A 26,200-nucleotide genomic window follows, 5' to 3' on the forward strand; every position below is an offset into this window, starting at 1 on the left:
TTTATAGGGTATTTAGTATGCAGCAGCTCGAATTGTTTGCGCAGTGGGCAAATCGTAGACTCGCTTCAGCAGTAAGTAGCACTAAGAGTTGTTTGCTTCTTGTTTGCCAGTTACTTTGGGTATTATTAAATATTAATTTCTGTTTGGGGCAAAGCTCTTAAACTGCTTTTTAATGGCTGCAACGTGCGCTGCAACAAAATGCGGCGATTACGAACTGGGTAGGACACGTGTCCAGGGTCTCATAAAATTATGTAGAGGCGCTCACATAATTAGACGTACCGCTGCCAGGCCGCCAACCGCATTTAACTGACATCCTGTGGTTTTGATTTTAAATTTATGTTAATTAACTGCAGACTCGGCAAATAGCTGGAAACATTGTTGGTTGTTGGTCGTTGTCGGGGACAACGTTTTGCGGCGAAGACGCTGCCGCGGCTTATGTCTAAGTGCAAAGGACTCCCGCCATAAGAGCCTTGTTCAAATCCTATTTCGTTTCTTTGTTTGCCCTCGCACACGCCCACATCCAGTAAGTAAACTTTCCAGGAATGCATAAACGCCGCCGCACAGATAAGCCCGCATTAAGCGTATCGCCACAGTGTTTGCGAGAGAGTGTGGGTGTGTGTGTGTGTGTGCCCTCTCCCTGCATTAATGTACACACACGAGTCTTTAATTAGATGTACCTTGAAATCAAAGTATTCGAAATTCATAACTCGTTGCCATAGATTAAATATGTATATGCATATTGATTGAATCAAATATTTTAAATTGAATGAAATAAATCTGTGATATGTCTGCCAACACTCGTGGGGAAACACTTCACACACTTCACACTGCTCGCCCAATATTCGAAAATAACTCAAACGAATTGTTAATGAAAAAATAATTCCATATACCCTGTAATAGGCACTCGACAAGGGGTCCTATGGGACTAGAGCTTGTTCTTCACTTTGCTTTGGTATATCGAATTCCTTGAATTCCTTGTTTCACTTATATACCTAAATCACCGTTCGTCTTCTCTTTTTTAATCAACTAACAATTACTTCATCATTACATCACATCTCCAACTCAAACTGCCTCTCAGTTCATTTAGTTCATTCATATACCAAGAGATCAGCGATTCTCTCATGTGTCACTTCCAGTTGACATGCATATTGAAACCTTTCAATAATTACAGGGTGTGGGCGCGCTTGCAAAATGGATTAACGCACAAAATACTTCGTTCCGCAGGCCATTTAAATTTGCGTTTGCCCTTTTTCCCCTTTAAAAGGTTGTAATAATTTGACAATGTATAATTCCACACGAAAACGACAATAAAATTTGTGCTGCAAATATTGACAAAAGTATGCAGCACAATATTGAAAAAGTGCCGAAAACAACAAAAAAGAGAAGAAACTCAAAAATAATAATAAAGGCCAACAAGTGGCAGACTCCTGCCCTTTTGGCATTGACCATTGTCCATTTTCATCGCATTTTTTGTTCCTGCATCTTTTCATTTATTAAACATTTTTCGCGCTGTCCGGCAAATAGCTGAGTATTGGTATTGGTTTTTACAATCGTCCAGCACCCAGTCCAGCGACCTGATATTTAACAATAACGTGTGGGTTGTTATTAAAATGTCAGCAACAGAGTTGAGAAGTCACAGCAGGCGACGTGCTAGCTGACAGTAAATTCCAAATTGTTTTTATCTCTATTATTCTGTTTTTGTCTCACTTTTTATACCCTGAACCCATTTTTTTTTTTTTTTTTTTTTTTTTTTTTTTTTGGGAATAAAATTGCGTGGAAGAGTCAGTGTGCTGTGACTGCGTTGATAGCCTCCACAAAGTGAATACAATAGATTAATAATTTGTGTTTCGTCACACAGAGAGAATGTGCGATATGAGTTCATGTTGCTTGTTGCCGACTCCTGCAGCTAAATGTAAGGGTATTTGCTTGGCTAAGAGTTTTACTCAATGGGAAAAGACTCATATGGTGTAGCTTAACTGTAGAGAATATATAAAAAAAAAATTTTAAAAAATATATTTTCTCGAGATTATTTAAGTAAAATTATTATCTAATTAGATTGATTAGCCTTTCATGCAAGAATTTATCCATCTCATTTTAATATTATAAAAAATACTAAAAAAAAACTTTAAAATTTCAACCCATTTTATAATATTTATGAGTATATTTTTAAATGATTTCTAAGCATTTATGGAAATTTTAAAAATAAAATTACGTACATTATTAATCAATCAATCAAAAGTCTTAATAAATAATGTGCAATTATTTGAGTATAGTTTACATACTATCATATAAATTAAAAATAAATATCATATTTTAATTCAAATAAATTTTTAATAAATTTAAACATTTGATTAAATTATAAAAGTCTCAGATTTAAATGTTTTAGCCCTTTACTGGTTAACAAGCTGAAATAGTTGTCAGGCTTGCATGATTTCTGACCAGAGATTCATTTTTGGTAAATGCATATTTAAATTACAAAAAATGTAATTAATTTTTTATCAAAGTAATCCCTTACGCAAAAAGATGGCAAAAATATTTTAGGCTGCCTAGCCTGTGGCACAGTTAACAGAGGATGGCCAAACGAGGCTACTGAGCAGCTGCCAGAAGAAGAAGAAGCAGTATCAGGAGAGGAGGAGGAAGCAGGAGGAGGAGTGCGGTGTGCAACAAGCGGCAAATACCGAGACAACAACAATGGTAATAAAACAATATTGCCCCTGGTAGCAACATCTATGCGTCCGTGCATGGGTGCGTGCCTGTGTGTGTGTGTCTGTCCGTGTGTGTAATGTATTTTCAGTAAATAACAAGCAGAAAATACTTTCCATTCTACCCAGTACACGCTCCAGACTTAGTCAGTCTGGCTGTCAGCCTGTCCGTCCGCTGCATTTGCCTTTTGTCCGTTCAGGCTTTGAGCAAAGTTTTATGATTGCATTGTCCTTGTTGAGACTAGGAGCTGTGAGCTGTGTCCGTGTGTGTGCCAGGATGTTTGTAAATTAAATGTTAAGTAAATTGCAATTTTCACAGGGAACTGGCACTAAGTATTTTTCTGTGCTATTTGAAGCCACTGCAGCGTGCTTGAGATTTCATTCATTTTATTAACAACTTCCTACCGAAAGCCCCTCAAAATTGTTCCTTCACCCGGTGTCTGTTAGTGTAAACTTTTTAGGAAATGTAACTGAAGCTCTTAAGCATTTTGCTTGTTGTCATATTTAATTTAATTAAAATCTGTTGGCCAAATGTGCGCCTCGAAGGCAGGCAGTAGAATATTTGGACACGGCCTTTAAGCAAACAGTTTGTACAAATTTCTTCTTTCAGCTTCTTTTAGCTTTTTGTTGCTGTTGTTGTTGTTGTTTTTGTTGTTGTTGCTGCTGTGGCACACAAATGAATTTGCAGCAATTCATTAAAATTCAAGCAAACAGGCAGCATAAATTGCTCATATAAGCCAGGAACAACAACAACAACAGCAATAGCAACAGCAACAAGGACTTCAAAGCAGCATATATCTTATCCTTTATACCCTTTCAGTTTGGCCAGCGCGAGAGCTGGGGTTATAAATAAGCGCAAAAACAACAGCAACAACTACAACTAAAACATGGCATTTTCAAGGACATTTCATACAAGCCAAACTCGAGCGGGTCCTTGGGCCAGCTGCCCACTGCCTCCTTGCCATTTCTTATTTATTTTGTTGCTGTTGTTGCTGTTGTTTTGTTTTTTTGCTTTTGTATTTCTATTTCTTTCGTTTTGTATGCTTTTTCTCGCTCGCATGCGAAAATTTATACGACTTGCTAAAATTGCACATAAATTAAATTTATGTTTTATGAGCGTTGTCTCCTTGTGTTTTGCACAATTCTCGTGTTTCGCTACGTTTCGTTTCGGTTTGGTTAGTTTTCGTTTCGCATTCGGTTTGTTGCTGCGCCTAGGCCTCATATGAGGCTCCTTCACAGGGTCGCTCTACGCCCCCTAGAGATGGGCACGTGACGAATCCCAGTGGGATATGAAGAGAGGGCTTGTTTATGGCAGAGAAACATATCGAAAATTGAATGATTTAAGTTTTTGTTTTTGTTTTTTTTTTTTTTTGTATGTTAGTCACTTTTAGTTGAAAAGTGATAAAAAATAATTTATATTTAAATGAAGTCACATAAATGTCTTTCAGCTGACGTCGTATTTCATAGGGTAACTCACTCATGAGATGATATTGCTAGTCTCAGTCTATAACTTATATTTAGTATACTTTCTCCAAACTCTCCATTCACTGCTCGTGCTTTTATTTTCGTGTCACGCGTGCCATCGCCTTTTCCGGCTACGCTTTGATCTCTCCAGTTAGCTTTTGAGCCGGACGGCATTCACGTGCCGGAAAATCGCATTTATTTAATACGCACAGTAAATTTTCAACACTTGGTAACTAAATAGACGGACATTTAGTGCCATTTCGATGGGCAGCACTGGCGGCAGTCCAAACCTCTAGGCTGAGCACATCAGCCAGCCCCACATGACATTAATAATTCACTTTACGCAGTCAATTTTCTCAAATCGTTGGGCTATTCTGGTCGTCGTTTGCTTTTTCTGTTGTTTTCCTTTTTTTTCTGTTTTTTGCTGTTTTTTGTTTTTTTGTTTATTTATATATTTTTTATTTGGTCCTCGCTGTTCATTATTTTTAAACGTTGCTGACAGTTGTAAATCTGTCAGGCTTATTAACCGTTAAATGTCACTTAACTGTCATGCGCTTGGCCAGCAGCAGCAGCAACAACAACAACAACAATACCCAAGGCTGCTTGGGCTGACAGCAAACGAAGTCCAAAAATTATGCGCATAATACAAAAAAATTGTATAAAATTCGCTGATGCCAGCGACAAAATCAGCCAACGGCAGCTACAACAACAACAACAACAGTAACAACAATAATAATCATGATAATAATAATAATAATAAGAATAATACTCGCCATAAAGCATCCATTTCAGCAATTGTAATTATTTTTCGCGTCTTTATTACATTTAAATGCCAATTTATTGCCTTCGATTAAATAACGAGCGCGCATGTATAATGAATTGTCTTTCATTTCCGGTTTGGCAGTGAACTGCCTGCCGGGGTCCATAACCGTAAGCCATATAAGCTTTGTGAAAGTGAAGAGCTTGACAAATGCAGTCGAGTGCTCACTGAACTCGGAATATAATTTGTCCAATTTGGCATATGAATCGCTGCTCTAAATGTCTTACAGAGTTCTATAGCTACACAGCTTTAACTGCAACACTTGCCATTGCCAGCTGACTTTGCATACAAAGACTCTCTGCATCGCTGCAGCGCTATCTGCTTGAGGATATCCCTGGCTCTGATATTATAATCTAATTGATTGCCAGTGATTATTTGTTTGAGCCTTTGGTCGTAGTCGAGGCGCACATATTAACTTGCAGCTTGCAAGCCAATTGGCCAGCATCGAGTTGGGGCAATCAATAAGCTGGGCCGAAAGCGTCTAAGCTCTACTCGCACAGGTTGCGTCTGGCAATGGCTCTGATAAATGGCCAAAACCAAACAGCAAATTTAAAAGGCACTGGGCGAGGCATGCTAGAGCATGCACAGAGCAGCAGAGTGTAGAGAGGTGAGGGCTGAGAGCTGTGAGCAGAGGCGAGCAGCAAATACAAATACATTTTCATAAATCTGGCAGCACTTTAATAATTTCCGTTTATCTCTTGTTCGTGCAACGGGCTGTGGCACCAGGCATGCCGTCGCCCTTGCCCGTTGCCGTTGCCATTGCCGTCGTCGTCTCCATTTGTTGTTTTTATGGCTGCTTACTTCAATGGCCTCTCCAGTTGCTGCTGTTGCCGCTTGGCATTTTATAAATCGTTTGACATAGTAGCAACAGCAACAGCAACAGCAACAGCAGCAACAACAACAACAACAACAACAACAACAACAAAAACAACAACAACAACAACAACAACAACAAATGCAACAAGGGCAGCAATAATGGCAAGTGAAAGTACAAAACTAAACAATGCAGGCAACAACTGGAGCAGAGACTGAGGCTGAGGCTGAGCCAGAACCAACGCCAGATCCTGAGCCTCAGCCTCAGCCTGAACCTCAGCCTTGGTGTGGTGGCAAAAAAGTATCTACGAATATGAAACATGGCAATAAATATTGTGCAGGCATTAAACGTTTGGATTATTTTACTTGCAACAGCAAAAACAGAAATAGACAAGGCAGACAGCTAGACAGGCACTGATCTGTGTGCCTGTGTGTGGGCGTGGCAATGGACAGCATTGAACATCTTCTAACTGCCTTAGTTAGCACTTGGCTTAGCTGTGTATTTGTCTTGTTTATGCGTAAGTGTCGTGTTGTGTGTGTGTGTGTAGTTACACTGAGAAAAATTCTCATATTAAGAATGTAGAATGTTTTATTCTGCATATGTATAACGTTTGATAATATACATAGCAATTATAATAGCTAAATACACTTGATTCATTTTAATTTCTGAAAAAAAAAATAAAAATAAAAATAAAGTAAATAAATATAAAGAGACACATTTTTGTGAGTGTAAAATTGTTTTTGCAAGGTCTTGAATTTTTCACCTCAAATGAGAATATTTTTGTGCGACAAATAATTGATATATACAAATATAGAAAGAATTCTTGATAGATATATGATATATATATACATGTAAAATATTTTTTATATATTTTAACTTAACTTAATATCTTGCTTTTCAATAGAAATCAAACTTCAATCGAACTTCGAAAATCATTTGTGGTCAGGTTTTCTTCGAGTGCTTCAACAGAGTTTTGTAATGCTGGCAGCTACTTTTTATACCCTGAACCCATTTTCAATGGGAAATCAGGGTATAATGGTTTTGTTGAAATGTATGTAACAGGGAGAAGGAGGCGTGGTAGACCCCACAAAGTATATATATTCTTGATCAGGGCGACGAGCTGAGTTGATTTGGCCCTGTCCGTCTGTCTGTCCGTCTGTCCGTCTGTCCGTCCGTCCGTCTGTCCGTCTGTCCGTCTGTCCGTATGTATGAACGCGTCGATTTCAGAAGATATAAGAGCTAGAGACTTCAAATTTTTTTTTAAATGTTCGTAATTACAGCGCGCATATCAAGTTTATCATTAAAAATCGATAACTCATCCCGATATTTTTTTATCGATAAAAAACCTTATCGAAAACCAGTTAGAAAATTATATCTTCTACACCTTTATTGCTAGAGTCTCCAAATTTTTAATGTATGCTTATATGCAATTTATACAATTTCGGTTTTTGTTAAAATTTACCCCCCACCCTTAAATTCACCACCTCACCCTCACTTTTGTAAAAAGCGTATTTCAAATACTAGAGACTTGTGCTTTGGCAATTACATGCATATCCATGTTATAATCATAATCTAAAAGTTTCGTGAAGATCGTACGTCCACAAAAAAGTTATTAAGCAATTAAGTTCTCAGAGTAAGCGCTCACTGCCGCCCATGCGTGTTTATGCTTGTGTGTGTATATGTATGTAATTGTTTGTGTATGTGTGTGTGTGTGTGTGTGTGTGTATGTGTGTATGTATGTGTGTGTATGTATGCCTGTGTGTGCGTGCGTCGTGTGTGTGTGTGTATGTGTGCGTGTTTCTTGTGTAAGCTGAAAGACGCGAAAAATTATTGAAATAGCTATTACTCCAAGGGTTCAGGGGATCTCGTAGTCGAGTAGTCTCGACTAGAGCTTTCTTACTTGTTACTCATGCTGCCTTTAGTTTTCGCTTTACTCTTTAGCAAAGCATTTCCACATTTCCACACCATTAAATTGACAATGCAATAAAATGCCGAATCCTTTGGCCAGCTGCTGCTGCTGCTGCTGCTGCTTCTTAAGCTGCATTAATAAAACAACTCGTAGCATACGTTCACTGGACTTGGCCACAACAACGCACATACACACTCACACACACATACACACACACGCACGCACATCAAATGAAGTAACTACTTTCGGGGCCTTCGGTTGTGCGTTATCAGTTTATGCGCTCACATGGCGTATGCACAATATTTCAAAAGCCAACCCTAAAACAACAACAGCCCTTACTCGGCCCAGTCGAAGATCTCTTAATTTTAAAGCTCTTCAATTGGCTGCAAAATACTTCAGCAAACGAGACAAGCAAATCGTTTAGTGTGCCTTGCTTCCGTTTTTGTGGCAAAAGGCAACGGAAGGAAACTCTGCCACACACACACACATACATCACACTCTGTACGTGTGTGTGTGTGTGTGTGTGTGTAATCGCAGCTCACTGCCCATTCAGGCAAATGCAATATGTCAGTCTATACAACTGGCAGGCCAAGATACGACTGCAGCCTTTCAAGCTTCAAGCCAGCCCAGATCAACGTGGCCTCGGTCAGGAGCAGCACACACAAAAGGCTCAAGTAACGTCGGTGTCAGACCGTACGAGTATGTGTGTGTGTGTGCGTGTGTGTGTTTTTGCTGGAGGTGTTGAAAGCAATTGGCGTTAGAAAAATGCAGACGTACACACACACGCTCACACCCACAAGCGCTAACACAAACACAAACAAAAACGCCAACACCCACAGCTGACGCCAGACAAAACGCAACGAGACGCTATTTCGAGGCAAACGTGCCTAAAAATGTGGAAATTTTCTAGACTGCAAAGCATGAAAAGGCAGTTGAAGAGCAACAGCAACAAAATGAAAAGCAGAAGCAGCGATTGCCTTTAAATGTTGCTACCACATAGGCGTGGCAGACTTAAAAGCGTTTTCAGTTATAAACTCCCCCGAAAGGAAATTTTACTCTTTGAAGCCAAAATGAATTGCCAACCGCATGAAGTTGCAGCACTTCGTGTATGTGTGCATACGTGTGTGTATATGTGTGTGTGTGGCATAATAATTTTGCATATGCAATTTTTGCGCTCGATAAGCCAAAATATGCAAAGCAGTTAAAAGACTGCAACTCCCTAGCGGGTGTTCAGGTAGCAAGTGAGAGACGAGCGCGCTTTCCACCTGCCTCTCAGGTATCCCATTGACAGTTTCTTATGTCAATCGATGTCGAATTTTGTTGCTTTGAAACGAGTTTTAATGACATCTTTAGCTCGCTTTAAATATCAGCTGCAGCTCACTTTAAGAGCCCCACTTGATGGCTTTCACATAGAGTTTTGCAAGAGTTTGAAGTCTGTGCTCTTATCGAGGCGGGAGAAGTTTTAAATTTTAGCCTGCAGTGGTACAAGGAAATATATGTAGGGATTAGTCGAGAGCAATTGGGTTTTAGCAAAAGTTCTTTAGATGCGCTTGGGGCTTAGCTTTTCCAATGCCCCAAATGTGGGATTAAGGTTACTGGACTTTGTTATTGGTCAAGGTTCTTACTGTTCATATTAAAGGCATAATCTTTTGAAAGTTTGATCAATGAACTGAATTACATTCGGATGGTAAGAATAATAAAACAAAAATAGATTATATAATAATGACATATAAGAATAATAATAATATACAATATATAATAATAATAATTAAACATAATAATAATAATAATAACAATAAAAAAAATAATAAAAATAATAATAATAATCAGAATAATGCCAAAATTTTAGCTCCGAGTCATCTTAAAAATATCTCTAAATTTTCCCGCTTTTCTCGTTAAATTTTAAAGCTAAAACTTGGTTTCTTCAAGCCAATTTAGCGGATTATTTTGGAAACTGCTCCCAAAACAAAAATTAACAGTTTTCATGATCGAAATGCGTAACGAGCGACATATTTCGGTTGGGCTTTTTTCATTATATCTATACATATATCTGCTGTGGCAAGCCCAGAGGCATCATTGTCAAAAATAGCAACAGAAGTCAAGTGAAAGGAAAGCAAGTTGATGGACTAGATGGGGCGGAGGATGTCTGGGAGCTGAAGCTGATGCTGAAGCTGGAGGCGGAGGCGGAGGCAGCACTACGAGTAAATTACAAATTAAATCATAAAACGCAAGTGACAGCGCACAGGGCAGAGATTTAGATTTATTACGTGACTGGAAACATTAAACGCTTTGGCCATTAACACACGCGCGCCCAGGATAACAAGCCAGGATGAGACAATGTGTGTCTGTGTGGGTTTGTGTGCGGATGAGCGCATGTGTGTGTGCCTATGTGGGTGTCTGTGCGTGTGTCTGTCTGTCTGTCTCTCTGTCGGCTAGGGCATCGTATATGTTTGACTTTTGTGTGTTTAGTGTGTGTTTATTTCGATTAAATTATTAAAATATTTAATTGCCGAACAAAATAAAGTCATTTATCTCTATCTAACTGTATCTGTATCGGTGAGTGCACTATACAAATTGAACTTTGGCTTTGGTCTTTTGATCAGCTAATTATATTTGAGCTGTGAACTGTGTATAAATACATAGCTATTTCTATAGCTCTCTATATATAAACGCTTGAATGTTATTTGGGTCTCTCCCAAAGTAAAGAGTCGGCACACTCAGTTTGTGGTCTTTGTGGTTTTTGTTGTCTTGACCAAGCCAATTAGTTGTTGGTCCTTTATCACACATTCATTTAATGTTACACTTAATTCTTAGCATGATTTTGATTTGTGTCTGTGTGCGTGTGTGTGTGTCACTCAAGTATCTCTTAACGGCGTCTGTGTGTGTGTGTGCTGTGCTGTGATTTGTCGAGCATTTCAGCTCGTATAAAGTAATTTTCATTTAATTGACATAATTGCGCACACTGTGCATATGTAATCAATTGTCGCCGGTCAAGTGACAAACGGGATATCCACACACACACACATACACACACACATACACGTGTGGAGCGAGGCATTTGTTGTTCACTTTGCCGTTAAGCTGACAATGACAGCGATGGCAATTTTATTGGCAGTCACTGGCCAAATGGCCATTGGCATAGATAAATATTTGTTGGTTTACCATTGCAAATGTTACACACACACACACATACACATACACCCAAACACAGCCCCTTTGCCACGCCTCAATATTCAAAGCCAAAGCTTTCACTCAAATGTCACTTATCGCCTCACTTCGCTTCAAACTACACACACACACTCACACCTACATACACACGCCGGCATACACACACTCCGACACTTCAACAGCTGTTTATCATATGCTCAAAGTTTGCATGTGTGTTTGCCTCTAAGTGGATGTGTTGATGTGTGTGTGTGTGTGAGTCTGTTTGTGTTTAGCGTTTTAGTCTTCCTTTTGCCTGTGCTAATGATATGCAATTGAAAAGTTGGCCAACACAATGCAGTTCAATGATTACGTAAATATACATATATGTATAAGCAATAACAATTAAATAGAAAATCAAATGAAAGAGAAAGATAAGCATAAAGAGATAGCTAGAGAGAGAGAGAGAGAGAGAGATAGAGAAGGGTAGACAGATAGAGTAAGTTTAGCTTTAAGAAACAATAACAAGAATTAACCATTTAAAGCAGGTAAAAACAGGTAAAACTTATATCTCTATCTCTCTCTCTACAAACATGCAGTAAAATTATGAAAATATGCTAAGCAATATCAGAAGACATCAAGTGATACAATTGAGCATGAGAGCTTCCCCTGAATTGCAATATTAATTAATTTTCAAAATTGAAACTCCTGTAAGCTCATAAGCCTAAAACGGTTGCAGCCCGCTGAGGGAAGTATATTAATTATTAGAGGCGCATATTAATCCAATAATAGGATTTCCCGACCAGACCCAAGCGGGCAATGAGCTCGTTTTGATTGCTTGGAGAATGCAAAAGGCAATATGAATTGAATGGCATTTTATGTGTGCAGCTCTGCTGCAAGGATTTGACCCGACAGTTGTAAACGGGCCGGTTGATATTCTTGTCGAGCTGCATAATAATGAAAATGGTGGAGAATGGATGGAAAATGGATGGAGAATGGATGCAGAATGGATATAGCCAGAGCCGCACAATATAATTATGCATTAATGTTAATTATCGCCAGGCATTGTTCGTTATGGCAGGTCACGCCCATTCGCCGAGCGGCTTACAGGACGAAGCAGCAATCAGTGAGGCCACAAACCAATACGCAGAGTCTATTCTGAGACAGAGAGACAAAAGGCTGAAAATGATTTTAATTACAATTAATTAATGACTGTTTAAATGTTGGGCATGTGGCACGCTGCACGCTGCACACTGCATGCTGCGCGTTGCACGAAGCAATTCATGCTTTGTGTATTGCAACAGGCTTACCTTTGATGCAATTAATTTGGCATAATGAAAGACCCACACACACTCAGACAAAGACACAGACAGAGGCAGTGAGAGAGAGAGACAGAGACAGAGACAGAGGAGACGCGGAATGGCACTAAAAGTTGCACGACTGGTGAAAAATGATGCCTGTCAGTGGCATCATATGCAAAACTCTTGGCATTAACTGTCCAAAGCAGAAGCCACGACCCAAAAACCCTTGAAGGATCAAGTGGCCCAAAAACTAACCGAAAACTAAATTTCAAGGCTCATTGCGTGCGAATAATGTGGCCAATGTTTGACAAGAGCACGGGGCGGTCACTCATGTGTGTGTGTGTATGTGTGTGTGCGTGGGGGGGTCTAGGGTAAGTTTGTGCACTGAACCTCACTAATGTTGCGGTCACACACCCACACACAAACGCACACACACAGTCACATATACAAGCAAAAGTTTGACTTTCTTTAAGCGGATGTGTCTGCGGGTCGAGGCGAATGGCAATTTGCATATGAAACACAAAAACGTTAATGATGCATAAAATGATTTTGTTAGCTTGTAAAATTCTTTCAATTCATATACATATACATATACATATATGTGTATATATGTGCGTAGATACATGCATGAAAAGTCGTGCTATAAATGATTGAACAGCAAATGTGGGCGTTGCCAGACGCCGCCCGCCCACTCGTTAACAGCAGCAGCAGCTGCTAAACTTGCTTGTTAACCTGTTGATAAATTTTATGTCTCACGCGTAAACTTTGCCAAAGATTTTGCATTATCGATTTGCGCTGCTCAAAAATGTTTAAATGACGGCAGAAGCAAAAAACAAAAAATAATGAATGAGAATTGTGTAAAAATACAACTCAAATCACATGTGAAATTTTGAAAAATGAGCGCGAGCACGCGCCGCCCCTCCCCTGGGCATTTGCTTTTTCAGGTGGCGCCGTGAGCAAACTGAATGAGTCAGCCGGGTAACATAAATCATTCGAATGCGAAAATCAGTTAAAGCATAATGTTCCATAAACATTGAAATGGTTACCTGTCTCTCACTAGCTCGCTCGTTCTCTCTCACTCCCCCCCTCTCTCTCTCTCTCTCTCTGTGTTCAGGCCGTGTTTAGCATCCATTATTTGCTTTTGTTTTAACTAAAACAGCAACTGGGGAGCAGCCAGCCTATAAATAAGCGCAGTGATCTATATGCAAGTATTCCCAGCTAAAATTGAAAAGCTGAACAGAGTGAACCAGCATCGCATTCAGTTGGCAGCTCAGCTGTCGGCCTTTTCAACTGGGCCTATAGTAGAGCTATGCGGGCTTTAAGTAAGTTTATTCATTCATTCATTCATTCATTCATTAAGTTTATTAATTCATTTGATTGACTGCATTTAATTGGCAATAGATTAAATATATTATATATTTATTTTATTTTAATTATTTTATTTTATTTAAAGAGAAGGTTTGGAAAATTGGTATAGAAAATAAAACTGTTTTGAAACTAGAAAAGAAAATTTGATATGTATACATTCTCTATTGATTTCTATGGATCTATTCTATGATCTATGATCTGTTTTAGAGTTCACGATAAGTTACGAACACTTTAGCATGGAATGCTGTAAATGAAACGTGGAAGTTCAGTATAAAGTACTGTGGCTTTTTCTCTTGGTTCTTCGATTGGGTCTTAGTTAAGCCCTAGCAGTGAGCTGTATATATTAATTCCAATTCTAATAATTCGATGTCTGTTTTAGCAAAGCCGTAAACTTATTTGCAGCACATTCAATAAAAAGGGAAATCGCAGCAGTACATTCTACAGTCTACATCTATCAGCTCTTCAGTCAACAGGTAATTACAGGTCAACTGCTAGTCAAGCTCGGTTTGGGATTCTATATATTCTTTGGCAGCGAGTGACTTGTAATTTATGGAGTGTCTTGCATATTTCATGCCGTTAAGATTAAGATAAGCACACATGAATATTTAAGGGAAAAGTTGATGCTGCTCGAGGGCGGCCAATCTAAGGACTAATTAAAGCCCACGTCGGATTTGCGTGTCAAGCTTTTGTCAAGCTGACTGGCAGTCGCTTCAGCTGAAGTTACATTTGACATCAACTTTGCCCTAGCAGCTGGTGAGGGCGGTCGTGTATGTGTGTGTATGAGTGTGTGTGTGAGCTGCAGCTGTGCGATTAAATTAATAACTGCACAAGGATTAAAAAACTAACTAACAGCCATGGCAAGGACATGCACCCAAGCTCAAGCTCAGGCTCTAGCACAGACAGCAGCTGCTGCGTCCGAAAACTTTTGCTGCAGCTAAAGAGGTTTTAAGTTAAGCAGCCTGTTCTAAGGTGAATATAAAGAAGTGCGCTCATTTCCATAATATTTACTTTGGACTCCAAGCCACGCCCCACGTCCCACGTCCCACGCCCCACGCCCCACGCCCCACGCCCCACGCTCCCACTCCCCAACCGTTTCGCCTGCAGCCGCGTGGAAGAAAATAATTTTCTAAATGATGTCTTAAATAGTTAACGAACTTCGCACGAAATTCTGCGGGCTCCGTTTCGTTAACAGATTCTGAGTTGCTCTGGCTGCTCTTAATTCACTTGGACCATCGGTATCGCTCTGCTATCAGTGTTATCGCAGCTATCAGCTGTGCGTGCAGCATCCCCCATTGCCACCTCAGCGCAAACAGCGAACAGCAAACATCAAACGCTGCGCGGAGAGGCAAACTTTAACTAATTTGCTTAAAGCTCGAATCAATTCGGCTCACAGATTGTGGGCGCTCTGCCACGCCCCTCTCTTCATTTGGTTATCTTCACATGACGCCGGTTGGCGACTGGCGGCGGACCTGGGCATCTCGTAAATTTCGCCGAACCCCCCGAAACTTTCCATTAAGAAGCTCAAAAACAGATATACCAAACTTCCAAGTGCTCATCCGCCTGGCTGGGCGCATGGTGAAGGGCGGCGGAAGGGGCCCTGTAAGAGGGGAGCTGAGGCAGCCATCTGCTGTGTGTGTCTGTGTGGGTGTGTGTATGTGTGTGTGTATGTGTGTGTGGGTAGGCAGACGCGACATACGCCGCGCAACAAATCACGCGTCGCAGCCGCCGACCAGGCTAAATGGAAATGCCGACAACCGAAAACTGCTGGCCAAGTGCTCTTAGCTAGATGTGCTCGACTAGCAGATGTCCTGGAGAATAGTAAATAATGAATGAATCTTAAGTAAAGAATCTTAAATCAGAAAATTATGTTTGTTAGTAAATGCAAGAAATTAAACTTATTGATTGCACAGATATACAACTCTTATCGCACAAATAATCGATTCTATATTTAGTTAATCTTAATTTGTGCAGGGTATTAAGCAATAAAGAAAAAAATTGCTCAGGAAGTGCACGCAGTCTGTTAGTCGGGAAACGAATATCATAATTTACTTTGTCACCCGCTGCGAATTAGCATTGTGTGTGTGTGCGTGTGTGTGTGTGCATGTATGTGTATGTGTGCGCAGTCTGCCACGCCCACCTTTGACTGCTCAACGGGGCGGAACATTTTAAACAAAGCGTCGCCACTTGAACGCCACTGCGAAAACTTTCCACAAAGCACTTGAAAATTTCTGTGTGTGTGTGTGATAGAGAGAGAGAGAGAGAGAGAGAGAAAAAGAGAGAAAGAGAGAGGGAGAGAGTTTTCGCTGATTTTAACATACGATAAAGCGAACCACAGAGTGAGCAAAAGCTGGAGAGAGAAAGTTAGTCAGAGAAAGAGAGAGAGACAGAGAGAGAGAAGTGTAGCAGCGCAGACAAATAAGTGAAGTTGCAGGCTTCAGCCTTCAGCCTCAGATTGCAGCCAATGAATAAGAGCTGATGGCTGCGGCTGCCTCTCGCCACTCCCACTGGGTGTGTGCATGTGTGAGTGTGAGTGTGAGTTGCCACAGAGCAAATTAATAAAAAAGCATTTGAGGCTGAAAAGGCGCCAATAAATAACGCGACGGGGACAGCTTCATTTGTTTAAGTGCCAGACAAAGCGGCTATCAAGTGCGGAGGATCGCGCTCGAAGTGGATGGAGTGCAGTTTTAATCTTTAGCCGATCAGCCAATACTTTAAACTGAATTAAGAAGAGCTAAATGAAAGGATACGGCTTCTTGGAAAATTACTTACGCAGGAAATACTTCTTAAGAACTCGCAGATAAATGTAAATCGGCGACTGAAATGAATCCCAAATGAAGAATGTTGTTGCCTTATCGTTCTAGCCCTTATGTGTGTGAAGGATTGCCCAGGAAAGGTGAAAGCGCGTGGTTGTGCTTTTGCTTGACAATTTTGCAAGCTCAAAAGCCAAAATGGAATTAAAAGGTTCATCTGCAGCAGCTCAGCCAGCCTGATTAGCATTATGGGTTCCATAGAATAAGCAGAAAAAGTATTCAGAAGAGACAAGCTGCATTTGCTACCTCACCTCACAGGTAAAGCCAAGAGAAAGTTGTCTAAGAGTCCATCAAGCGCAATTAGAAAGCTCCGCAGCCATAGAATTCTATATTCTGGCTTCCCTCACACAATGCCTACCTAGAATACCTGCAAGGCAGAAATAAGAGTGAAATTGATACTGCTACGACTCATATCCTTAGCCTAGGCACAAGTCGTTGGCTTTATTCAATTACCAAAGAAAATCATATCCGGGACAGCAAACAAATTATCTGAAATTACATTTGTGTTATCGGAGCTGAGTTTGTGGTATCCCTTATGGTCATCCACCAATACAAATAACGCATATCACAGCACTAACAAAACTCTCTCTCACACACACACACACACAGGAAGAGTTTTTATGCGCTTAGCTTTCAATATGATTGCCACTGATGCCATTTGCAAAGTCATCACGTATACGCCACCGTACAGCTCATGCCCCCAGCAGACAGATCACATATGTACATATGTATGTATGTATGTGTGCATGTTTGTATGGTTATGCTGTAAGGGGCATAAGACACACTTAGATGTGTTTAGAGATTGGTTCATTGCCTGATTTCGTTTTGCGTTACGTCGTTATTCCGTTGTTGTTTGCCATTATGACAATTTAGTTAGTAAAATGCGTTACGAGCTTAAAACTAATTTCAGATTACGCTCAGAGATTTGCAAGAGTTGGGCACAAGCAATGCGAATCTAAGTCAGTAAAAATGCGCCACAACAAGACACAGAGATTGAGATGGAGACGGGCAGAGAGAGAGTGAGAGAGAGAGAGGGAGAGAGCGAGAGGGAAACAGCGAATGTAATAAGTGATTTACATGACTCGCAGGAATTTGGCCGCAAGTCACAAGGCAAAAAGGAAAGGAAAACGAAAACGAGAATCGAAAACGAGAATCGAACATTTCGTGAAATCAGTAGAAATCGATACTTCATTAAGATACCAAAACGTAGCTGACTGTTTGTCCCTTACGCCTGTGCTGCTCCTATTCCCTACTCCCTCCTTCCTCCTCCTGCCTTCCGCCCTCCGTCTCCCCTCGTCCAGCTCCTTCGTTGTCTAACGAGCATGGCACGTTGGCTGCTGCTCGTCTGACGGCCTATCTCAATTGATAGATGGCTAACATGATAGACGGAATCGTGTCGCAGTGTCGCTGACTTGGCACTCCCATCCACGTTCCCCATTGGCGGCAATGGTGCGTATACGCAATATGCACATTTGCACAACAAAAGCACATGTCAGTCAAGGTCAAATCTAGAACCAGATAGACAAAGCATAGAATGAAATCCCTGCTATTTGGGCATGGCTGACATATAATATGATATTGTTAATGCGATTACCCAGAGTAGTTCGCTCCAGACAAACCCAGAGCAGTTATATATGCTGATATAGTAGTTGAAAATTTCTGCTTAGCTAATTTATTTATATTTATTTATATTTATATGCAATTTATATATTCGAAACGGTACATATATATCTTTGATATTTTTGATACTCTTTCACGGAATTACGTATATAATGAACTCTTTTAAGGCATGGAGAATACTTTTGTTGAAATGAATAAATATTGCTTTCGAAATGAAACGGAACGAAATGAAATGCTCGCTGATTAACTAAATTTGGCGACCGCATAATATGTTTGGCCTAGAGGCATGCGAATATCAATTTATGAGTCCAGTTCTGACTGTTGCTGCTGCTGTTGTTGTTTATGTAGTGGTGGCAATAAATCATGTAATTATTACATGCGAGTCTGGCCTGCACCTACGCACACATATGCAAATGCACACACAGTTAGATATGGGAGTGTTTGGGCCAGCATTTCGAATCAATTAAACGTGGTCTAAAAACTGCAATAACATCGGCTGCATAAATTATTTAAATATTTTGCTAAGCCTTGTCGATGCTTGGGAACAGGGTACAACTGAATTAAAACCTGGCCAAAATGACTGAGTCTTTGTGGTCCATAATGTGCACTGTGGCAGTTGCAATGGCTGTGGCAATGACTATTGCAGTTGCAGTTGCATTTGCTTTTGCCTCTAATGCGAAAATAGTTCAACATTTAATTTAAATTATTTAAGCGGCTGGCTGGGTGGGAAAGGGGCACAAAGTGCGGGCTGTTGATATTACGGATGCATAGCTAAATAGACCAACAGCAGCAAATAATTGTAACGGAAATTGAAATTATATTTGGCTTGGCCTCATTTTGCCATTGACGCGGCTCTCACATAAAATATTTGCCATTTTTTATGCAACAATAATACATATTTTCAGTTCCTTTTTTTGCACGCAAAAGCAACATAAGTTTAGCATTTAGTTTTTCATTTAAATTGCATGTGAATTAGCAAACATTTGACATTTATAAAAGCTAAACAAAAATTTAAATACACGCGCATATCGGCATATGCAAATGCGACTAGTGCTGATGCTCAGATAGCACAGAATTTTGATAAGGCGCTTAAATTGTCGAAAGCTTCTTAGGTATGCTGACATGTATACTTATATATAAGCATGTATATATGAATATATACACTTTTATACATTTACATTTATATACATGAGGCCATCATTTTGAATAAAGCATTTACCTTTAGCTTAGATTTTGATATATCTCGCTTTTAGAAAAATTACAAAATATTTTACAGAAATTGAACTAAACATTAAGTATTTATGAACATATTTATATGTTTATATTATTATTTATTTACAATTTGTTAAAGCTCATTGTATTAGACTATGGACTTATGAGTCAGCTTAGACATTTAAAGTCTAAACATAATTATATCTCATTCTATTTTATTCTATATTTCATGATCTTTAGATCTATTTAGCCTTCGCCTGCTGCTGTCGGTAACAGGAGTCGACAGCTCCAATTGTAGCTCTCAGCTTCTCACAAACCACTCAGTTCTATCTATCCAAATTAAAAATTATCCAGCAAAATTAGAGTTCCTTTGGTATGAGACCTTCATGTTGGGAGGTATTCAGGCATTCAGCAGATATATAAAATTACAAATAGTAATATTACAATTAGTATTAGGTTTCCCTTTGACTAGAACTAGCTAAGCTGCCTTTCTCTAGGTGCGAGCTTAACTAATTAATCTGATTCAAGCATATTCTCAGAAATGAATGAGTCGCTGCTGAAAAACACAATTATCATTTTAAAACTCCTCTAAATTGAATAATTTGCTTAAGCATGTCGTAAAAAATTCAAATTACGCAACACCCGCGGCGTTAATTGTTGAATATTTGAATCGAAAAGAATGTCGACTCGTCAGGACATTAGTTCAGATGGCAGATTTTGTGAGCCAAATGAACCCTTCTGCCACGCCCACTGACATCAGACCCAAAAAAAAAAATAAAAATCAGATATGTACAAAAAAAAAAAAAAAAAGCGCCGGAAATAGAAAAGCAAAGGCAGCGCAGCGTGTGCCAGAGACAGCACTGGGCAGGACCAGGCGCAGGGGCAGGGGCAGGGGCAGGGAGAGCAGTAGAAGGCCGTAAGCAGGACGCAGGACAAGACAAAGGCAACGGAATACACGCACTCCTCGTGCCCAGGCCACGGCGAAGGGCTATTAAGACGTAAAACATTTTTAACACCTACTCGAAATGCCGCCCCGAAACAGAATTCGGGCAGGAGTTGGAATGGGGAGTGGCGTGGTGGATGGCTGGCTGCCTGGCTGGCGACTGGCTGGGTGGCAGCAGACGGAAGTGAAGACGCACTCACAGGAAGCTGAAGAAAAGCTGGGAAATAGTTGTGCGAGAAGAAAGCAAAGGAATGAAATGAAATGAAATGTTTCTAATTCAGCGCAACACATTTAAAAGTAATGAAAATAGCAAAAGCAATTGACATGCCACGCCCACTCGCAGCGCCTCTGCTGTTGACACTTTATCAGGCAGTCAGGACATGCGTGTGTGTGTGTGTGTGTGCTGGGTGTGTCGCATCCGTCATTGCCCTGCTCGCAACATTTTCCGCTTTTATTTATAATATGAACAATTTCCTTCAATGCCTTTCCCTGTGAGCCCAACAGCTCGTACAATGAGTGCTGCCACTTGACGCTTACCACTTGCCGTTTTCCTCGAAAAATGCATTTTCCCAAAAAAAGATGGAGGTGGAAAAGAAACTCACATGTTTCTTAACGTAGTCAGTGGTGGTTCGGCAGATACCCTGTATTTATTAACTCTTACTGGACTGATTTACGAAATGAACTCAGTGCGTTAGGCTTGAGGAATGTCTGTTATATTCGTCTGGCTGTCTGTCCGCTTGCCTGTCCGTCTATCTGTCTGTCCGCCTTTCAGTCCGTCTAAACGCATACCATTTCGCCGCCATTGAAGCTCGCGACTTGATATTTGGATATATTTTCCGGCGTACTCAAGTTTGTTGGAACGTTAAGACTTTCTTAAAATGTTAACATTGGGCGTGGCAAATCGAGTAATACTATCCCCTATAAGTTTGAAATTAGGAATACGTACTTGTATTGACAACCAAGTTCAGAATGTTATGGCTAAAATATCATATATGCATAAAGGAAATACATTTCCATCTCTTACTATTGATTTTACCTGTCTATTGCTTTTACCTGTCCGTCTGCATGGGCAGTGCATTCTGATACATATACAATGCGTGCAGGGTATAGGAAAAAAGAAAATTTCAATTTCGTCAGCCAGCGCTCTCAGAGAAAAAGAGACAAGAGAGGCAGAGAGAGAGAGAGAGAAAGCGAGAATGCTGGGCGACAGATTCGTCGTTGTCGCTGCCATGTCTCGCACTTGTCGCTAATGACAATACACTTGTCTAGGGCAGCAGTGCTAGTATACGTGTACGTATGTATGTGTGAGTGTGCATGCATTTGTGTATGCGTGTGTGCGCCTTGCGCGCTTCTTACTTATTTGATTTACGTTTCATTTCCGGTTGCCATATGCTGCCTCGCATGCGAATGTTGCAACACACACACACACACACATACACACACGCAGACTTTAGTTGTAGTTGCAGCATAGGCCCTCACACACACGCACCCACACACGCACATATTTATACTCAACCTCCAGCGGACCACCTTGTGAGCACGTTATGCAATTATAACTTTTGTCGTTAGCAACTTTAAGCAACTTTAAACGTAAATTGCAGCCATGAAGTAGCTTTTGGCGCACACTCTAAAGCAATGCCACACACACACACACACACGCACACAGAGAGAGAGAGAGAGGCACACACACATACTCTCACTAATGCTAAACGTTATAGTTTGTTGTCGGCTTTAGCGCCAAGTGTGTGAAAGGTGTTTTATTGAATTAAGTGGGTTTAACGGGATTTCTATAATGCCAACAACGATGCAGCCTCTCTGCCTCTGCATATGTATTTATTGTAACTACAGTTCTTATCTCTACCTATGTGTGTGTGTGTGTGTGTGTCTGTGTGTGGGAGGCTGTTCTGAAATGAGTTTGTCAGACAACAACAACAACAACAACAACAACAGCAGCAGCAACAGCACTGGCAACAACAACAACAACTGTCGCACTTTTAGCTCAACTTTTTTCAGTTACGTAATGCATATTTTATTTAATTTTTATGAGTTGCCAACCAAAAAGTGGAACTCATGCTGCGCTAGGGGTTAACAGGGGGGAGAGTGGTGGGTGACTGGTGGGTGGGTGGTTACCTTCTGCTGCCTGCGTTAGAGTGCTCCTCGCTGGAACTGTTGAAATTGTTTGCCAACAGTTAAGTGGCGCTGAATTATAATGCGCACTGCAAAATTACGAATCCGAATAATGTGCATAATGAGCGCATTTTGTCCAAGCGTTTCTCAAGCGCTTTCAGTTGAACAGTGTTGTACAATTGCTGAACTCGTGAGCGCTGCAGTGCTGCAAATTGCATGAATTGAAAGTAGTTTGAGTGGAAATTAAACTGCGAAATGTCAAAGTGGCCCACTCTAGTGGATATACCTGAATGCTCATAAATTAACTTAAAATATAGATAGCTAAATAGGAATATATATTTGCATATTTCATATACAAATATATGAAGTAATTTATGGTTAGACGGATAGATGGAAAATAGATTGATAGTCAGCTAGATTAGCATTTCTTCTTTAGGTTGTAGCATAGAGCTTTCTGTCCATTGTTGACCTTTTATATATTTCAACTCTCATCTTTCTATCAATCTTTATTATGTGTCATTGAAGCTCAAGAGAATGCAATGAAATTTTAATACAACTTGCTTTTATTTCACATGATACAGGTCACACTAGATTCCCATTTGATTTGAAAAAAAAAGAACTCTAAACAAAACTCTGCTCGGTGACAGGAGTGATAAAGACCTTAGTTTGAGTACATAGATTCACGTCAATAGGGCACATTTTTGTCCCCAGCTTTGGTTTCGCTGGCATTTTTATGTTTTGCTGTTTTACATTCAAGCGCATGTTTGAGTACGAGTATTTGACAGGGAAATGAATATGGAAAAACGCGGAGTCGGGAAAAGTCGCGCGTGTGGCATGCAAAAGTGAAACTCATTTCCCTTGACGAGCACTTAAAAGCCCGCGCAACTGCAGTTATTTCCCATGTTTGGGCCAATGAGAGAGAGAGAGAGAGAAAGAGAGAGAGAGTTGGGCTAGCGTTTCAACAACTGCAACTGCTGGACATGCAACCTACTGGTGCATGCCGCAAGCTCAGCTCTCTGCGGAGAGTACAGGGCACACACATTATGACTTCCTCTCGAAATTAGGCAAATGGGCAGCAATTAAATAACATGTGATTCAAGGCGACCTCTGGCGCGACTCGTGCGTTTGTGCTTAATTTATTTGAGGTGTTGTTGTGTTTGTTGCTGCTCTTCTTGTTTTTCTCTTGTAAATGCTCGTTAAATATTAATAAGCCATTTAACTGCCACAGCACGTTGATGCATGGCCCACAATTAGTCTGCAAATAGCTCCAAATGTTTACTTAATCAACGCCATTCATCAAATCGACACGTTTTTTTCCACGGCCCAGTCCCAGTCACTCTCTGTACAACCACTCACACTGTCCTGCCTGGCAAACACGCAAACTTAACCCCACACTGCAGTCGGGGCCCAATCGAGGACAGTGCTAAAAATTCTCGTTGCAGCAAGAAGACACTGAGAGGCGCCTGAAATTAAATTATTGAAAGTGAGTTTGCTTGAAATTGATTGAAATTGGTGTAATTTATTGAGTGTAAGAATTTTTTTATTTTTATTTTAAAGATATAAGTTTCAGTGTATATCAATTAATTGAATATACATATGTAAATGTTAACTTACTTTAGATTTAATGATACCAATTCTGACCTAGATCTATATTAATCAGTGCTTTGTTATCTGAAAGTCTGCTGAAATAAAATTATATTATTATTTCTCATGTTCTCTGTAATAATCTATAGCCTTAAGACTAATTTAAGCAGCTTATTCATTTAGTATAAAGACCTGTTTTACATGGATTATATAATACTTATTAATATTTAATATAACATTTATTGAAGTTAAATCTAAGCCTGTCCTTTAAAGTAATTTCTTTCATAATACTAAGCTATAAAAATTTATTTTTCTTTAGCATACAACGAAGTGCTGTATTTTGCTGTATCTAATATTTCTCTAGATTAAACAGCAAATTTTAGTCTCGCGTACTTTTAATACATAGATCCTATTTCAATACTTTGTGGTATCTTAGCTTTCTATGACCTCATAAGCTAAAGATTTGTTTGCATATATGTATGCAATGGACAGTTTATATATAAACACACCTTTATGTTTGTTTCATTAAAATTAAAATATAATTTATTTACACATAAATAGCTTTTATCTTTAAATTAATTAAAATTTATATCTCATCCTTATATCTCATGACGCCAGGCAATCGCTTAATATGAATCTCAATTATTGAGTTAAAAAAAAAAATGATTCTGCTCGACCCTTATCTTTGGCTTAACTGTGGGGTAGCTGTGCCTGCAGCACTCTCCATTTATTTATTTATTTTTTTATTCGTTTACTTTTCTTCTTCTTCTTTCCTTTTTTTGCTGTTGAGCATATTGCATTCGCCTGATCTGGCATCGAATGCGGCCTAATTTGCCACATGCGGCGTCTGAGCTGTCGCACGTTTATTGTTTGCATTCAAATTGAATCCCTTAACTGGATGCGGCACTTGACATCGACTTGCCGTGCAGTGCGCAGACCCCTTCCATCTCACCCTCTCTCTCTCTCTCTCTCACTCTGTCTCTGTCACTCTGGCAGCAACAATATAAATATTAATGCTGTTTGCTGAACGTTTCAATTGCAAGTGGGTTTTCGGCGAGGACTTTAAAGCCGGCAACACTTGGCCGATTCACACGCAGCGACAGGACAACGGGACGTCGCATATTAATCAGGCATGAGGCTCAAATCGGAGGTACGAACAAGAGCAACACAAAATTCGGAAATTGCGTATGTGGCACTCAGTGTGCTCTGAATGATTCATCTGCTGGACTGTTGACTCCGGCTCCGGCTACGGCTCGGGCCCCGTTTGAGGGGTTGCATTCGTTTTAGGGTGTAAGTCGATGCAAATACTTTAATCCACTTCACAGTGACACTGAAATTAACACACACACACACACGCACACATAGAGAGAGAATGACAACCCTCAGCAATTGGTAAGGGTTGGGTGGGGTTAGGGGTTGGCATCGCATTCAAATTGGCTGCTATCGCAATTATTCATATGGCGGCGACACTCATAAAATGTCGCGCAAGTGGCGTCCAGATATTTGGGTGTTCTGCACACACACAGATGTACACATAGAGAGAGTGAGAGACACACACACACACACACACAGATACATGCATATGTAGGTACAGGTACATTCGCCGTGCTGTCGTCCTTTTGACAGATGAAACACAAATGCAATTATCACTTTATTTTAAACGATTTATGTGCAACAGGACGACGGCGTCCCGCGTCCCACGTCCTGGCAAACATGCGACACGACAAACGGACCAACAGACAAACGGACAGCGGATAACAACGGAACATGTAGACATGAAGCCGACAGCGGCATAACGGAAACGGAAATGGCAACAAGCGCTGCCACCCGAATCCGCGCTTCCTCGATCCATTCAGAACCAACGAGCTGCCACTGCGACCCGGCGTAGGTGAAATACAGCCCGACGCAGGCCATTAAAAGTAAAAGCTAACCGTAAAAACGACCTCATCAAATGTCTTAAATACGATCATGCTCTATCAAACTGCATTGACAATTCACAAGCAATAAAAAACAAATGGGCGTACATATGTACTATATAAATATATATGTATATACAAATATAAATTAATAGCCACTTCATGAATATTTATTATATATAAAGCCAAGTTTTAATCTGCTTCACGATGAAATGTCCATTGCTCTTATCGCAGTGCATTTTCGAGGAATGACATCTATTTATTTTAGTATACAAACTATTTTAATATCTCCAAGATAATTTAATACAAATTTGACCACATATTAAAAGGCTCTTATTTAAATGGTAAACTTAAAGTGTTTTAGTGTTCCTATAGCAATTTAAAAGCGTTTATAGGTTTTTTCGCATAGTCAAACTGTTGAATATTTTCTCTCACATACCACACACAAGTAAGTATAGAATGGAAC

The 26,200-nt window shown here is 40.0% G+C and overlaps 1 long non-coding RNA gene across 1 annotated transcript; it reads left to right on the plus strand.

Moving 5' to 3' along the window:
- The first annotated feature begins 1,603 nt into the window (after positions 1-1,603).
- Positions 1,604-3,680, plus strand: LOC122757023. The gene is made up of 4 exons (XR_006356916.1): positions 1,604-1,912; positions 2,372-2,455; positions 2,524-2,694; positions 3,523-3,680. It is a non-coding gene; the product is annotated as an uncharacterized LOC122757023 (long non-coding RNA).
- The last annotated feature ends 22,520 nt before the right edge of the window (positions 3,681-26,200 follow it).

This window comes from Drosophila mojavensis, unplaced genomic scaffold (assembly GCF_018153725.1).
Source record: "Drosophila mojavensis isolate 15081-1352.22 unplaced genomic scaffold, ASM1815372v1 contig_231, whole genome shotgun sequence".
Taxonomy (NCBI): Eukaryota; Metazoa; Arthropoda; class Insecta; order Diptera; family Drosophilidae; genus Drosophila; species Drosophila mojavensis.